Raw genomic sequence first — 16,704 nt, 5'->3', positions numbered from 1 at the left:
CTTCCTTAAATAAGGTGACCAATATTGTACCCAGTCATCCAAATGTGGTCACACTAATGCTCTGTGCAGCTGAAGCATAACCTCATTACTTTTGTATTCCCCTTGCAATAAAAAACTCAGATTATATGATCTAAAACAAGAATAAAAAGTGTTAATATGATGTACGTAAAGATTTTTAAAAATACACCTGACCAAAACTAGAAAATGACTTTCCCATTTTTGCTGCTGTCCGTGGCAATTATAGACCATTAAACCTATTTGCCATCAACACAAAACTCTTTGCACTCCACTGGTTCTTAGTGAACAGAATGGGAGAACCAACAAAGTAGAGGAGTAGATCATTCTAGGAATGATAACAAAAGGAAAACTTTTGTTCTTTGGTAAGGAAATCAATTCAACAAGTGTTATCATTGCAGGAGATGTATAATTGACTACACTACAACCTCACTTTGACAGTAGAGAACAATAATGATATATAGTATATATCTAAAATTGAGACTACAAACTGTCAACTCTGATTACTCATGAGCACCATCCTCTGATTCGCTTTTGCTAAATAAAACAATGCGTAGCCGAGACAGAGTAATGCTGAAATGCAGGCTACATCAAAATCCTATTTGTTCATGAGATTGGCACTTTACCCTTCCAAGTCACCCACCTTTCTACTTGATATCCTCCTCTTGACAGCAACTCCAAGCCCTTCTCCCCACTGCATCCCAAGTTTAAATATGGGGATTACTGCTCTCTCAGCCTTGATGCCTGGACTGCCACTCTCTTTGGTGCTCCTTTTCTACTCAAACCCAGTTGGGCCTGCATGAGAATTCCAGCTCTGTTCTTGGACCAGGTAAGCCTAAACCAGGTACTGCAGCTTTACTGCAAGTCGAGTCTAAGACTTCATAACTCCTTGTCTTACCACGGCTGTACTTGTATTACTAAGTTAGTAATAGAGTGAGATCATAGTCTTAAAATAAGATAAGGGCAAGAAGATAAGCTCTGGTGAGATGAAAGGGGTTAGAGGTCTTATCTGGGGAAAGTGTTTTTGTTATGGTATGGGAATTTAAATGCTACCATCATTTGCTAACTTCAAATCAGCAACTTAGCAATAAAATTATGCCTTGCATATAAAAACAAAGGCCTTACCCATCCCAACTAAAATTTGTAACTACACTCCCCTTCACCCCTGAGCATCTTGTACACAGGACATTATTCACATTTATGGTTCAGAAAAGCTCACTCAGTAATCTCTAAATCTCACTAGGTCCCTTCCCAGAAGGACTCAATCAACCTTGTAAGCAAAAATACTGGAGGAAATCAATTGCTAGAATTCTAAATTTTAGTTCACAATTGTTTTTTTCACTACCTAAATTAGCCAGGAGCAATACAGAATACAGATTAACCATTTGGTGGCACAAATGTATATGATACTTTACCTACCAGAAATTACAATGTAATTTATTTTAGTCCATGTTTGCTGTAAGCAGGGCCGGTTTTAAGCCTATTTGACCAATTTCATCAAATTGGGCCCCGCACCTTAAGGGGGCCCCGCGCCAGCGGCGACAGAGTTACCGTTTGAAGCCTTTTCTGTATTCTAAGAGGAACTATAGGGTAGTTTTTACTTTTGGGGAACGCACCGCATTACCGTCGACAAATCCTTCAGCCCTGCGCCGCCAAATCCTTCCACCCGGGTAAGTAAGTTTCAAAATTTTAGTATATCAAGCATTTAATTTTTTTTTTGGTTAAAGACGAGCATATTGCACGAAATATAAACATACATAAATTTTTACTTTTGTAGAGTAGGGGCCCTGCCATCACTTTTCTAATTGGGCCCGCAATTCCTAGCACCGGCCCTGGCTGTAAGTACTTTATGGAAGTTTAATTGCACCCATTTGTTCATGTTATATAAACATCTTCCCTTTATATATTGTTATTTAGTAATAACAGCAGGAAGTAATATGCAACAAGCTTCCAAAAAACTAAGTCTTTAGCTTCTCAACACACATTTGCAGAATGATGATTACATTTATAAATAGCACCTCCCACATTCTCAGGACAAGTGCTTCACAGCCAATGAATTAATGTTGATGTGTTATGCAGGCAAATTGCAATGATTTACACACAGAACCCATAAACAGCAATGGTGAGATGTACAACCAGTTAACCTGTTATTAGACAAGGCATCAAATCGGGCTGAGATTTTACAGCATCCAGTTGAACAGTACCTCGTCACCTCTGCATCTGGAGGTCGGACTCCAACATTCCCTAATTACTGCATTTACTAAACCTCACTCTGAAAGGCTGCGTTAAAGCAGTTTACTCTGAATCCCGGAATACAGGTATATGTATCAAGGCTCGCTCGCTCATCGTATGCATTGGAGGAAAAGGAGTTACCTATAGTTGTATTTCATGTGTTCAGACTTGAATTTCAGGTTAACGCCCGTATGGAAATCAGTTGAGTGTCTCTAAACCTTGAATATTTACGTGAAACTATATTACAAACTATTTATTACACAACCTAAAGGTGAATCATATTGCAAATAGCCATCCATTTTTTCCTTGAATTGTGCCTGAAAACGTTAGAGGAATGTGACCTCACTGCCATTTAGTTTCCCAACTTGTGGAGTATTAGTTACTGCTCAGTGAGAGATCCACAGATCCACTTTTCGATCCAGTGAGCTCAACAATTTGTTCCTGCTGGGGTCTGCACGGCAGAACACCAGCTCGAATACAGTAGTGGCCTGTGTGTGTATAGTAAATACTGCGCCATCCAGTTCTCTCGATCGCGCTGCCTTCATCAACAGCTAAGTGCAGACGCTGTAAACTTCCATTTAGGTATTTATCCATGTGTCTGGAACCCTTAGCGTGCCACACTGATTCTGTGAAACATTTTGCGGTGCATAACTGGCGGCTGGTGCAATTTGTTGATGAGTGCGCTCGCTTCAAAGAAGTCTGCACGACGTTGCTGAAGGCTCGCCAAATGCAACGTCCTTGAATGACCGGGCAACTTCAACATCTTTTAGCTTAATTAAAGTTGCCATTGTCTCGATCGGCTCGCCCCAAGTGATTGTGAAGTGAACGTACTCTTCCTGGTTTATGTGCCGCTCTGGGTGCCAGGCTGAAGGGGGAAGTGTTTGGCGCGCGTCTCACTCAGACTTTGTGCAACAGTGCGCGCGCGGTCCCTAGCGATGCTTCCTGACACAGGACCTCAAGTTACTTTCAATGCAGTCCTAAAAGTCAATCGTGCCGTTTAAACGTTTCAGTTGCAACTTTCGCAGGACAGGGGGTAAATATTGGGGGCCCCCAATATTGGGGGGTGGAGTTGTACAGACCAACCTTTCCGCCAATTTCTCCACAGGATTGAGTCTCATTCAAGGCGAAAGCCCCCCCGCCCCGCGCTCCCCCCTCCGAAGGCGCCGCGCGAAACTTCCCAACCGGGGTGGGGGGGTTGCTGAGCTTGAGCTTGTCCAGGTGGCCAACCTGAACTCAGTAATATGCCCGCAGTCTGGAGGAATTCCTCGGCAATCTGGCATTCAGAAACCGCTGCCAATAATCAACACTGCAAGTGCAACAACAGTCCCTGTCTCACAACTTTCAGCATTGGTTGTTCTGGGAGAAGTGAGGGTTCTGCTGTTAAGGTGTGATCTTGTATAGGTCGGCAGGAACGCTCAGATTCCAGACTGGAAACTCAATTGACTTGCTTAAACCGGGACCCCCCCCCCCCCCCCCCCCCCAGCCCCCTAGATTTGATCAAAGTTACATAGACGTTAAAGTAAAGCAAAAACAGAATTTAAGAGCGTTTATCCATTCACTCACGCCCAGCATAATTTCATACTTTCCCATTCCTTGCCTCAGAAAGTTGCTTAAAATTGATCGCTTGGGGCGGGGGGGGGGGGGGGGGGGGGTGATGGATGCTGCAAACTCCAGAATAAATGGCTTGGATGAACTGGTTCATCAATAATAGAGAATAAGTTTCAAGTCTGAATGTATCGCTTTACAGACAAGTACAATAGCCATTGAAGGATGTCGGGGAAAGACAATTATGTATACATTGAAAGTGAGAATAACTCGGAGAAACCCACTTGCTGAGCTTATTGCAACATTTTATCTTTAAATTTTTAATGGATAGGCTTTAAAAGGAGAGCGCTTTGTCAGCAGATCTGGCCCCCTGAACCCTCAATATCGCAGACTGTTAATCAAACACTTAATAGGCTGCAGAATGACGTAATGGCCAACTATAACCCGGTTCTCATATAAATTAACAAAATACACTTAGTGTTAACAATTTGAATTGAACAAAACTAAATATATAGTGCTCCATGGACTGCAGCAACAAAGGACAAAGTCAATCAGAATTTTTTTAAATGTTCTTATGTCGCCGCAGGAAAACTAAATTCAGCAATTTAAGACTAGGACAGTCTAATCTGAACACGTGTAAAAACTCCATGTAGCTTTAACAAATGTACACTTTGTTGTATTCAAAACCCACTTAGCATCTAAGCAAAAGTGCTACCATTGCTATATGTATAACAGGTCCATTATTTGGGGGCACTTGACAGTTAAAAAAAAACTAGCCCTTAACTGTTGCAAACTGAAGATCCGCGGTAATGTAAAACTAAAAGTTTTAATTTTCATCATTTTCACACGAGTTAGTTTTTTTTCACACCAGTTCTGAAAATTCCCATTTGTCGTCCCTGTTCTGTGAAGGAGACGATATCACAAGCCAGGATGCCAGACAAAAACAGCGCAAGAATACTAATGACTTTCCTTCGGAAGAACTTTCATCTAAACACACTTTTTTCATGAAAAGGCTCGTCCTACCTGACAGTTGCTCGCAGTTTTTAACTTATGAACAGTAACCATCAACAGTTTAGAAACCCTAACACACCCCTCAGTGCCCATACCATACAGATATGTTTACTATTTAACATTAGCAAAAAAACCGAGAAAAAATGCAAACAGATGCAAATCAACAATGTTTTACAGAAACAACTCAGTTGGGAAAGTGCGCAAAAGGGGTCAAAATACCTGAGAGGTTGTCGTCCTTGTGCCCTTTTGTAATTTCCCAATAACTTGCCGAAACTCTAATAGAAGAAGCGGGTCTGTGAGGAACCACGTTGGACTGGGAGAAGATTACAATACATTCTATTTAGAGAAGCATTACATCACCCCCCGGTGACGTCACGTGGGATTCCTGAACTTCTAAATCATTGCAGTCGAAGGGCTGGAGCGTTAGCGTCAGCACGCACAGCGAGGGCGGACGACGTGGTAGCGTTTGCACGTAAAGAGGAACGGCGCTCGTACGCAACAAAGGGGGCAAGTCGACGCCATCCGGCAGTGTTCCTGTCCTGAGCTTGAACGATACGGTACAACGGGGAGGATGGGAACCAGGTTGGTGGTGGGAAATAAAATAAACTGTCTTGGAATTTTAAAGTTTTGCTGACTTTATGTGGGGAGTTTTTCAGATTGGATGGAAGTATAAGAATAATCCTTATTGTCACAAGTAGGCTTACAATAACAATGCAATGAAGTTACTGTGAAAAGCCCCTTGTAGCCACATTCCTGGCACCTGTTCGGGTACCCAGAGGGAGAATTCAGAATGTACAATTCACCTAACAGCACGTCTTTTGGGACTTGTGGGAGGAAACCGGAGCACCTGGAGGAAACCCACGCAGACGCAGGGAGAACGTGCAGACTCCGCACGGTGACCCAAGCCGGGAATCGAACCTGGTGCAACAGTATGTGATACATGTCAGGTTATCGATATTCGGGCTACTGCTCTTTTTGATATATATTACCTGAATTTTGCCAAAGAGGGCAGAATTTTAAAGTTTGCAGATAATACAAAACTAAGAAATAAAATAAACAGGCGTTTAGTTACATACTTCAGGAGACTTTTGAAAGGGACAACATGGTTGATGCAATTGAATGTAGGTTAGTGAAGTGATTTATTTTCATGGTAAGAATTAACATAGGTAAATAACTTAAACAGTACAGTTGTACAAGCTGTGGCTATTTTGTAGTGAATGTATGCAAATCCACAAAAATGGCAGTACAAGTTAAGATTTGATTAAGGGATGACGAGGAGCCCTCCTGTTCCTTCTGGCCCACAGGATGTGCTCTAAAACACACTATCCTCTGCAGCTGGTTGCTTCTGTGTCCACATAACTGCAGAGCCCGAGGAAACCCATCCAGCAATTGTTATTTTATTTTGTGCTCCTGCACTACAGAAGCCTAATTTGGTGTCCTACCTCTCCTAAAATGTGACATCGGCACGGCATGCAACCCACCCCAGTAAAAATGGCAACAGATGAAATTTTCCGTGACGGGTTGCTGGGGGGGGGGGTCAAGTATTTTTAACCCTCTCCAACCCTTTACCACTTTCTTTGGGGTTAATGTTGATCCCTAAACGTTTGTCAGCTGATTTTGGGCTGACTGGTCGATAGTTACCTGACCAGGACAGTTACCTGACCAACGAACTGCTGTCATTCGGGTCATTCGTTGAACTGGAGGCAGAATGTCATCCTTTTGACACGTTGTCCTGTCTGGTCCATGACCCCACTACTGAACATCAAACTTATCATTTCCAAGACTGACACTGACCTCATCGCCTTTAGAGATCTTTCCTCCAAGGCTTCCAACCTCACCGTCCCCAACTCCCACATAGATCTTTCTGCCTCCTTCCTAAGGTCCAAAAGTAGGTTTTCCCTGGTGGATCCAGGGAAGTTTCAGTCTGTTTTTACTCCACAGAAATTATTTATTCCTATCTCACCTACATTTTTTTCTCTGCTGTCTATTGTCTTCCCACATGTTCTGCCACTTTGACATATTAGAGTTCTAGCTCTAAATACTTCCTTTTCATCATGGACCTCCAATCTCTTTACACCTCCATGTTTAACCAGGATGGTCTGAAGGCTTTTTGCTTGACATAAATTACAGCAGCTGTTGACAGGGACAGGTGGTGAGGATAGAGGATCCCCACATCACAGGCCAGGTGCCACTCACTGATGGGGACAGGGGTGCAGTGTTATCAACAACATATCAAGGGGCCGTATATTACAATCCCAATCCCGACCCCAGCAGTGGCGAGGATAGTGGACTGAAATCCAAATATTTTATCCTATTTTAAGACTGTGTGGAAAAAATGATTTGCTTCAGGAGTGATTGCATGAAAAAATAAGGCTGTGGCATTTCTAAAACAAAATATTAAACTTTTTTACTTCACACCTGAAAAGAACAGCTAACAAATACCCATTAACAATATTCTACAATTTCCCATTAAATAACAAGAAATGAAACAGCTCTTAATCCAGTTTAAAATTAGCAGGACACAGAGTATTACTTGTTTGATAAAACAGATTTGGCTATGGTTGGAACCCCTTCAGACTCTGACTGAATATCTTCAAATAGCTGCTTCAACTAGGTTGTTTCAGCCAATTCCTTGTCTTCAGACAAGATTGCTCTGCTTTGAAAAACTATCTTACATGGAAAGAATTGCGGACTCTAGTCAGGCCGATCAGAATTCAGCTCCTCTCCCTCACAAAGCTTTTCCAACTCACTGCCTCACTGCGTCACCCAGCAATGACCTAATCCCTCCAAGCTGGCAACCTTGATGGAGGGGAATAGGGGGGGGGGGGGTTCAGAGATGGGATTTATTACACCTGATATTGGCAAGTAGGGTGCAGGTGGTAAAGATGAATGTGCTGCTCAGGTTTGTGATTGTTTTCCAGACCCTCCCGACCTTTCTCCCTGAGGCCTTCTTCCGGAAGTTGGAGACAGTGATTTGAGAGTTCGTATAGGCAGGGAAGGTGCCAAAGGTAAAGGAGGCTCTGTTGCAGAGACAGAAAGGGGGGTTGGTGTTACCGGACCTGCTGCACTATTATTGGGCGGAGAATGTGGAGAACGTGAGGCGATGGTGGACTGGTGTGGTAATCACCACTGTTGTGTATATTAGGAGATGTGTGGTAAGACCCTGTACTACAGGTATGGGGGTAGTCCCTGCCTGCTGGGTCCGCCCAGTAGGCGGAGTATAAATATGTGTGCTCCCTGTACAGCAGCCATTTCGCCAGCTGCTGTAGGAGAACACACATCTTAGAGTAATAAAGCCTCAGTTTTATTCAACTCTCGTCTCTGCGCAATTGATCGTGCATCAATTTATTACTCTAAGATTTTCAGAAGATGGACCTCCGCATCAAGCCGGATCGCCTGCAGCTGGATCCGCAATCAAGCAATGCCAAAAAGGACTTTCAACATTAGCTAACTTGTTTCCAAGCTTACATCAGGTCTGCACCAGACCCAATTCCGGAACCTCAGAAGATCCAGATACTCTACTCACGGCTGAGCTCCAACGTATTTCCTCTTATCCAGGATGCGGCGACCTACGATAAAGCCATGCGCTACTGAAAGAGAATTATGCCCAGCGGACGAACACGCTCTTCGCCAGACATTACTCTCTACTCGTAATCAAAACTCCCTGCTGAGTCCGTAGAAGATTTCTGGCCTGCTTTAATTCCCCTGGTCAGAGACTGTGACTGTTAGACTGTCACGGCCACGGAAGATTCGAACCTCCTCTTGCGGGACGCTTTCGTTACGGGGATAGGGTCAGACCTCATACGTCAGCGACTTTTAGAGGAGGCTACTCTCGACCTCACAGAAACCAAAAAACTGGTGCTATCAATGACGGTCGCCTCGTGCAATATTCAGGCCTACACCCCCAGCCGCGCGGCCCACCCCTCCTACGCATCATGGACTCCACAGACGGCAGCCCCACCGGAGGCCTCACCCAGCCAATCCTATGCCTGTGCACCCGCCAGCCAGCCAACCCCAGGGGCCACCGATGTTACTTCTGCGGGCAACAGAAACACCCCCGCCAACGCTGCCCGGCCTGCAGCGCCCTTTGCAAGGCCTGCGGCAAAAAGGGGCACTTTGCTGCGGTGTGCCAGGCCCGCGCAGTCACCGCTATCGTCCCGACCCCCCCTCGCGTATGGACAGTGGGCGTCGCCATCTTCCCCTCCTTGGACCACGTGCGACCAGTGGGCGCCGCCATCTTCCCCTCTTCGGACCACGTGCAGCCCATGGGCGCCGCCATCTTTGTCAACCCCTGCCACGTGCGGCACGGGTGTCCACCCCAAGATCATCAAGTGCCGCCATCTTGTCTCCCCCATGGCACATGGGCGCCACCATCGTTCCAGGACCCGTGCCCCCCAGCCACCCCATCGTTCGACACCAGCAACGACCAGCTCCAACTCGACTTGGTCGCGATTGACTTGTCTCGCCCGCACAATCTGTTCACCGCCTCGACAAGCACGAAGATCGATGGGCACGAGACCTCTTGTCTGCTGGACTCCGGGAGCACCGACAGCTTCATCCATCCAGATACGGTAAGGCGCTGCTCCTTCGCGGTACACCCCGCCAATCAGAGAATCTCCCTGGCCTCCGGGTCCCACTCTGTGGCGATCCGGTGGTACTGTATAACCACGCTCACGGTCCAGGGTGTAGAATTCAGTGGCTTCCGCCTCTACGTCCTCCCCAACCTCTGCGCTGCCCTGCTACTCGGCCTGGACTTCCAGTGTAACCTCTAGAGCCTAACACTGAAATGTGGCGGGCCCCTACCACCCCTTACTGTGTGCGGCCTAGCGACCCTAAAGGTCGACCCACCTTCCCTATTCGCAAACTTAACCCTGGATTGCAAACCCATCACCACCAGGAGCAGACGGGTACAACACCCAGGACAGGACCTTCATTAGGTCTGAGGTCCAGCGGCTGCTTCGGCAAGGCATGATCGAGGCCAGCAACAGCCCCTGGAGAGCCCAAGGGTAGTGGTGAAGACTGGGGAGAAATACCGAATGGTCGTGGACTACAGCCAGACCATCAATCGGTACACGCAGCTTGACGCATACCTCCTCCCACGCATATCTGATATGGTCAATCAGATTGCACAGTACCGGGTCTTCTCAACTGTAGACCTAAAATCCTCTTACCACCAGCTCCCCATCCGTAAGGCGGACCACCCATACACTGCCTTCGAGGCAGATGGCCGCCTCTACCACTTTCTCAGGGTTCCCTTCGGCGTCACCAATGGGGGTCTCGGTCTTCCAAAGGGAGATGGACTGAATGGTCGACCGGTACGGGCGGCGGGCCACTTTTCCGTACCTAGACAAAATCACCGTCTGCGGCCACGATCAGCAGGACCACGATGCCAACCTTGTCAAATTTCTCCACACCGCCTCTCTCCTAAACCTCACCTATAACAAGGAGAATTGCGTATTCAGCACAAACCGCTTAGCCATCCTTGGCTATGTGGTCCAGAACGGAGTTCTGGGGCCCGATCCCGACCGCATGCGCTCCCTCATGGAGCTCCCCCTTCCCCACTACTCCAAGGCCCTCAAGCGCTGCTTGGGGTTCTTTTCTTACTACGCCCAGTGGGTCCCAAACTATGCAGACAAGGCCCGCCCACTAATCCAGTTCACCCTTTTTCCCCTGAGGGCCGAGGCTCAACAGTCCTTCAACCGTATTAGAGCCGACATTGCCAAGGCTGCGCTGCTCGCAGTTGACGAGACGTTACTCTTTCAAGTGGGGAGCGAAGCATTAGATGCCACTCTAGCCGCCACGCTCAATCAAGCAGGCAGGCCCGTGGCATTCTTTTCCCGCACCATTCATGCCTCCGAAATTCGGCACTCCTCAGTCGTAAAAGAGGCCCAAGCGATCGGTGAAGCTGTGCGGCATTGGGGGCATTTCCTGGCTGGCAGGAGATTCACTCTCCTCACTGACCAACGGTCGGTAGCCTTTATGTTTAACACACAATGGGGCAAGATCAAGAATGATAAAATCTTGAGGTGGAGGATTGAGCTCTCCACCTACAACTACGAGATTTTGTATCGCCCCGGTAAGCTCAACGAGCCCCCAGATGCCCTATCCCGAGGTACATGTGCCAGCGCACAAGTAGACCGACTCCAGACCCTGCACAACAACCTTTGTCACCTGGGGGGTCACACGGTTGTACCACTTCATAAAGGCCCGAAATCTGCCCTACTCTGTCGAGGAAGTCAGGGCAATCACCAGAGACTACCAGCTCTGTGCGGAGTGCAAACCGCACTTCTACCAGCCAGACCGCGCGTGCCTGGTGAAGGCCTCCCACCCCTTTGAACACCTCAGCGTGGATTTCAAAGGGCCCCTCCCCTCCACCGACCGTAACACGTACTTCATCAGTGTGGTCGACGAGTACTCCAGATTTCCCTCCACCATCCCGTGCCCCACATGACGTCTGCCACCGTCATCAAAGGCCTCAACACAATCTTTGCTCTGTTCGGCTTCCCCACCTACATCCACAGTGACAGGGGATCCTCATTCATGAGTGATGAGCTGTGTCAGTTCCTGCTCAGCAGGGGTATCGCCTCCAACAGGACGACCAGCTATAACCCCCGGGGAAACGGGCAGGTGGTGAGGGAGAATGGGACGGTCTGGAGGGCCATCCAGCTGGCCCTACGGTCCAGAAATCTCCCGGCCTCCCACTGGCAGGAGGTCCTCCCCGATGCACTGCACTCCATTCGGTCGGTCCTATGCACTGCAACTAACGACACACCCCATGAACGTCTCTTTGCCTTCCCCAGGAAGTCCACATCCGTGATGTCGCTCCCAACTTGGCTCGCAGCTCCAGGACCCGTACTCCTCTGTAACACATATATTAAACTCGGTATATTAAACTTGCTCTGTATATAGTTCTCCGCCACCCCCGCCGGACTCAATTTTAACAGGGGGTGAATGTGGTAATCACCACTGTTGTGTATATTAGGAGATGTGTGGTAAGACCCTGTACTACAGATATGGGGGTAGTCCCTGCCTGCTGGCTCCCACCAGTAGGCAGAGTATAAATATGTGTGCTCCCGGTACAGCAGCCATTACGCCAGCTGCTGTAGGAGGCCACACATCTTAGAGTAATAAAGCCTCAGTTGTATTCAACTCTCGTCTCTGTGAAATTGATCGTGCATCAGCTGGGGAGAGGGCAGAGTGAGTCAGGATGGAGGAAGAGACTTGTGGGGGATCCAGTCAGAGGGCTATGGTGACAGCTCCGCTGCCATTAGCTCCGGGAAAATATGCGAGAGTCCAGTGGTACAGTCAGCGATTTAGATTGTGGAATCGGCTGAGGAGACATTTTAGTTGGAAGGGATGTTGGTGTTGATGCTACTGTGTGGGAATCACAGGTTAAAGCCGGGGGAGATGGATGGGATGGAGGGAAGTGGAGGGAGGAGGGGCTGGAGAGGGTGAGGGACTTGTAATCGGAAGGGAATTTTGCAGGTCTGGAGGAATTGCAGGAGAGGTTTGAGTTGTCGAGGGGGAGTGAATTTAGATATGTGCAGATGAGGGACTTTGTTGGAAAAGAGTGGAGGGTGTTTCCCAGGTTGCCAGAATACACTTTATTGGAGCAACTGCTGCTCTCGGATGAGTTGGGGTAGGATTTGAGAGAAATACGGGTGGTTAGGCGGAAAAGGTGGTGTGGATCAAAGAACAAATGGGAAGAGGAGTTGTGAGGGGGAATAGGCTGGGCACTGTGGTGCGAGGTGATGCGGAGGGCGAACTCAACCTCCTCCTGTGCGAAGATGAGCTTGATCCAGTTAAGCTGGCACATAGGGTACATATGACTCGGGCGAGGATGAGTGGCTGTTTCCAGGGGTAACCGATGAGTGCAAGAAGTGTGCGCAGTGGCCGGTGAATCACGCGCACATGTTTTGGGATTGCAAGAAGCTGGAGAGATACAGGGACGCGGTGTTTGGGACGCTATCCAAGATTGTAAGGGTGGAGGTCAGGCCGGACCCAATGGTAGCAATGTTTGGGGTATCGGAAGACTGGAGGGGAAGGGGACTGATGTTGTGGCCTTCGCCTCTCTAATAGCCTGGCGAAGGATCTTGCTAAATGGGAGGCCGGATACGCCAGCAGGGGTGGCAGGCTGGCCGGGGGACCTGTACCGCTTTCTCTGGTTGGAAAATATTATGTTTGAGTTGATGGGGTCAGCGGAGGGCTTTGCGATGCGATGGGGGCTGTTCATGGCGATATTTAAGGAACTGTTCATCACAGGGGGGTGGGGGGTAGAGGTAAGAAGGGGAATAATTTGACAAACTGTGGATGATAATTTTATGGAGTGTGTATTTAATATGTTGCTGGTTTTTTACATGTTTGGAATAAAATACATTTTTTCGAAAAATAATCTCAAGCCGAAAATCAACCATCTCTGCAGGCTGCAAAAGCACAATAACTCCCCAGGGACTTCCCCAGTCAGAACACATTCCTCTGGTTCATTCCACCTGCTGTTTCTTTGCAGAACAAAATCCTTTTTAAAACCATGACCATTGCAGCCAAACACACTGTACCCCCAGGCTTTTAACTCTTAACATGTCCAATATTTAGAAGCCAATATTCCTAGAATCCTCCAATCATCACACGGGTGGGGGTGAGGGGGGGAAACGTATTGAGGTTGGCACTGCAGTACAACTCAGGGTGACCATATAACCTGGTGGTTTTGGATAGCCAAGAAAATCTTCCCCTTGCTAACATTCTCTGTCTCTTCTCCAACCCGCCCGCAGAGAATGAATTTCAGAGTCCAGCCAGCTATGCTTGCTATCTACCTGGCCGTTGCTACCATTGCGACAGCTGTCTCAGGGAAGACCCTGCACAAGAGGAGCCTGCTCCAGAAGGACAGGGGCCACCTGGTGAGGCGTTCAAATGCCATTGGGTCTCCGTACTGGACATACAGGTCTGTTAGAGAATGATGTGTTTTTACCAGCACACCTTGCTCCTCTAGTTGTTGGCTAACTGGCAAGATGCCAGCAATGGAGGTTGGCTAATGGGGGACTATTCCGTGCACAGTGATACAATCCCAGTAAATGATGCCGGTTCCATCTGGAGTAGGCACAATCATTCTTATCTTTGGTGCATATTGGGTGCTCTTCCAACTCCTCCTTCTTTAGGCCATGTGTGTGACCACCAGCTGCACTTCATACACGTCTGTACTTGATGCCCAGGCAACATCCACGATGCTTACATCCTGGCACATTCCTAAGGTTCCCGGCACCTTCGAGATGCTCTCTCGAGTGAGGGGTTGGCTCTTGGGCAACAAGTGTTACCCACTGTGGGCTTGGCTGATGACATCTGTGTGGAGACACAAGACCATGCGGAGACCCGTTGTAACGACGCCCATGCAGCAACCAGGAGCGTCACGGAGTGATGCATCGACAATGGTTATGGGAGATGGTGAACAGTTAGTGCTCACTGGGTAAGCTATCATACAAGGGGGCTTCGCACATCTGGCGCTGTGCCCACCACCTCTCTCGGAGAGTGACACCATGTGGCAGTTTAATGTGTCATGAGGGCCATGACCCACCCCAACCTCCAGCTGCACCCAAACACCTATCAGACAGAGGTTTGAGGCAGGTTGGACTGTTGGTGAAAAAGTGTTTAACGGTAATTATATACATTGTTGTGCCCTAACCCCTAGCTATCTGTGCTGCACCTGTGCCAACTCAAGTGTTAACTACCTTTCTTATCTCACATGCTCTCCCGTTCCTTTTAGGACAGCACATTAGAAGTGGAGGCAGCCTGCTGCGTGTCTCGCCCTCTGACCTGTGATGACCTTGACGGCCGTCTGTGGAGGGACTGGGCTTGAATTGGCTTGTCTGTCTTTTAGGTGCCACAGGTGATGACATGTCAGCCTGTTCCGCCCACTGTCCATGGGATGCGGCAGTGTCAGATGGGAGGCATGCGATAGGACTGAGATGTTCCAGATAGACCATGTTCCCTGGCCACCTTCAAAATGCAACAAAGAGTTTAATTGAGTCAGGACATCCATTCCCAGGTTCAACAGGCCGAGGAGGATGTGCAAAGGAAGCACCACATCAGGCATGCATATATCATCGGCGGCAGTTCTATGAGCAGTTACTGGACCCCCTGTGCTGCCGCCCACTTCAGCTAGCCAGGGAGACCATGAACCACCTGTGCCAGATGATGGCACACCTGGCACCATGTTGATTTGGAGAAAGTCACCCGCTCCCAGTGGCTGTCAAGGTGATAGTCGCCCTGAATTTATATGTCTCTGGCTCATTCCAGGGCTCCAGCAGGAACCTGTGTGGATTTTGCAAACATCCGCTCACAGGTGCCTCTGTGCTGTGGTCATTGGACTATATCACCTTTAATCTGGACCAGGCCCATCAAGATGGCGGGCAGCAGTTTTCGCCACCATCACTGGCATGCCCCAGATCAAGGGGGTGATCACTATGCGCATGTCCCCCTCTGAACAGAGGTTCGACAGGGGGTACACTTCATCAATAGGAAGTGGTTCGACTTCCTGAATGTGCAGATGGTGTGTGACCACCAGCTGCACTTCATACACGTCTGTACTTGATGCCCAGGCAACATCCACGATGCTTACATCCTGGCACATTCTTAAGGTTCCCGGCACCTTCGAGATGCTCTCTCGAGTGAGGGGTTGGCTCTTGGGCAACAAGTGTTACCCACTGTGGGCTTGGCTGATGACATCTGTGTGGAAACACAAGACCATGCGGAGACCCGTTGTAACGACGCCCATGCAGCAACCAGGAGCGTCACGGAGTGATGCATCGACAATGGTTATGGGAGATGGTGAACAGTTAGTGCTCACTGGGTAAGCTATCATACAAGGGGGCTTCACACATCTGGCGCTGTGCCCAGCACCTCTCTCGGAGAGTGACACCATGTGGCAGTTTAATGTGTCATGAGGGCCATGACCCACCCCAACCTCCAGCTGCACCCAAACACCAATCAGACAGAGGTTTGAGGCAGGTTGGACTGTTGGTGAAAAAGTGTTTAACGGTAATTATATACATTGTTGTGCCCTAACCCCTAGCTATCTGTGCTGCACCTGTGCCAACTCAAGTGTTAACTACCTTTCTTATCTCACATGCTCTCCCGTTCCTTTTAGGACAGCACATCAGAAGTGGAGGCAGCCTGCTGCGTGTCTCGCCCTCTGACCTGTGATGACCTTGACGACCGTCTGTGGAGGGACTGGGCTTGAATTGGCTTGTCTGTCTTTTAGGTGCCACAGGTGATGACATGTCAGCCTGTTCCGCCCGCTGTCCATGGGATGCAGCAGTGTCAGATGGTAGGCATGCGATAGGACTGAGATGTTCCAGCCCCCCCCCCCCCCCCCCCCCCCCCCACCCCGGGCAGGCCCCAGCATGAGCCCCATCACTTCCTCCTCCCACCTGGTGGCTCGCTGGCCACCAGGCTACTCCATTGGAGGGAGATGAGGCCAGAGTGAGCTCCAGAGGCTGCACCGTCACCTGACGCTGTCAGTCCTACATGAGGGAATCATTTGCCAAAGCTGGGACCATGATTTACAGGCAACAATCTGTAAGGTTGATTGTCGTAAAAGGACAAGACCTTAGTCTGTTAAGACACGATTGGCTGCAGCACCTTCACTGAGGTTGGCAGCAAAGTTTTCAGATGAGTGCTGGAGGCACCTATGAGGTGTTTAGGGAAATACCCTGAAGGTTTCCAAACTGGGCTGGGAAAAATCAAGGGAGCCATGGCAAAAAGTCATGTCGACCCTAAGGCACAACCTAAATACTTTCAGGCCCACCAGGTCCCCGATGCACTACTGGTAAAGGTTGAGGCTGAGTTCAGCCGACCAGAGTGCCTCTAATCATAAGAGCATAAGAACTAGGAGCAGGAGTAGGCCATCTG

At 48.6% G+C, this 16,704-nt stretch overlaps 1 protein-coding gene and 1 long non-coding RNA gene across 4 annotated transcripts in view; one reads left to right on the top strand and one right to left on the bottom strand.

The window, feature by feature from the left end:
- creb5b (cAMP responsive element binding protein 5b) overlaps positions 1–5,121 on the bottom strand; it is a 473,696-nt gene extending 468,575 nt beyond the window's left edge. For all 3 annotated transcript variants that reach the window (XM_038797274.1, XM_038797276.1, XM_038797275.1), the window contains exon 1: positions 5,023–5,121. The gene's annotated coding sequence lies outside the window, so the exon portion shown is untranslated. The remainder of the gene's footprint in view (positions 1–5,022) is intronic.
- A 188-nt stretch (positions 5,122–5,309) lies between these two features.
- Positions 5,310–16,704, top strand: part of LOC119966082 — a 42,329-nt gene continuing 30,934 nt past the window's right edge. The window contains exon 1 of the long non-coding RNA XR_005460673.1: positions 5,310–5,385. This is a non-coding gene — a long non-coding RNA (uncharacterized LOC119966082). The remainder of the gene's footprint in view (positions 5,386–16,704) is intronic.

The sequence above is a fragment of the Scyliorhinus canicula genome, chromosome 5 (genome assembly GCF_902713615.1).
Source record: "Scyliorhinus canicula chromosome 5, sScyCan1.1, whole genome shotgun sequence".
In the NCBI taxonomy this organism is placed as follows: Eukaryota; Metazoa; Chordata; class Chondrichthyes; order Carcharhiniformes; family Scyliorhinidae; genus Scyliorhinus; species Scyliorhinus canicula.
The sequence above is the reverse complement of the archived record's forward strand: the minus strand, read 5'-3'. Positions and strand labels throughout refer to the sequence as shown.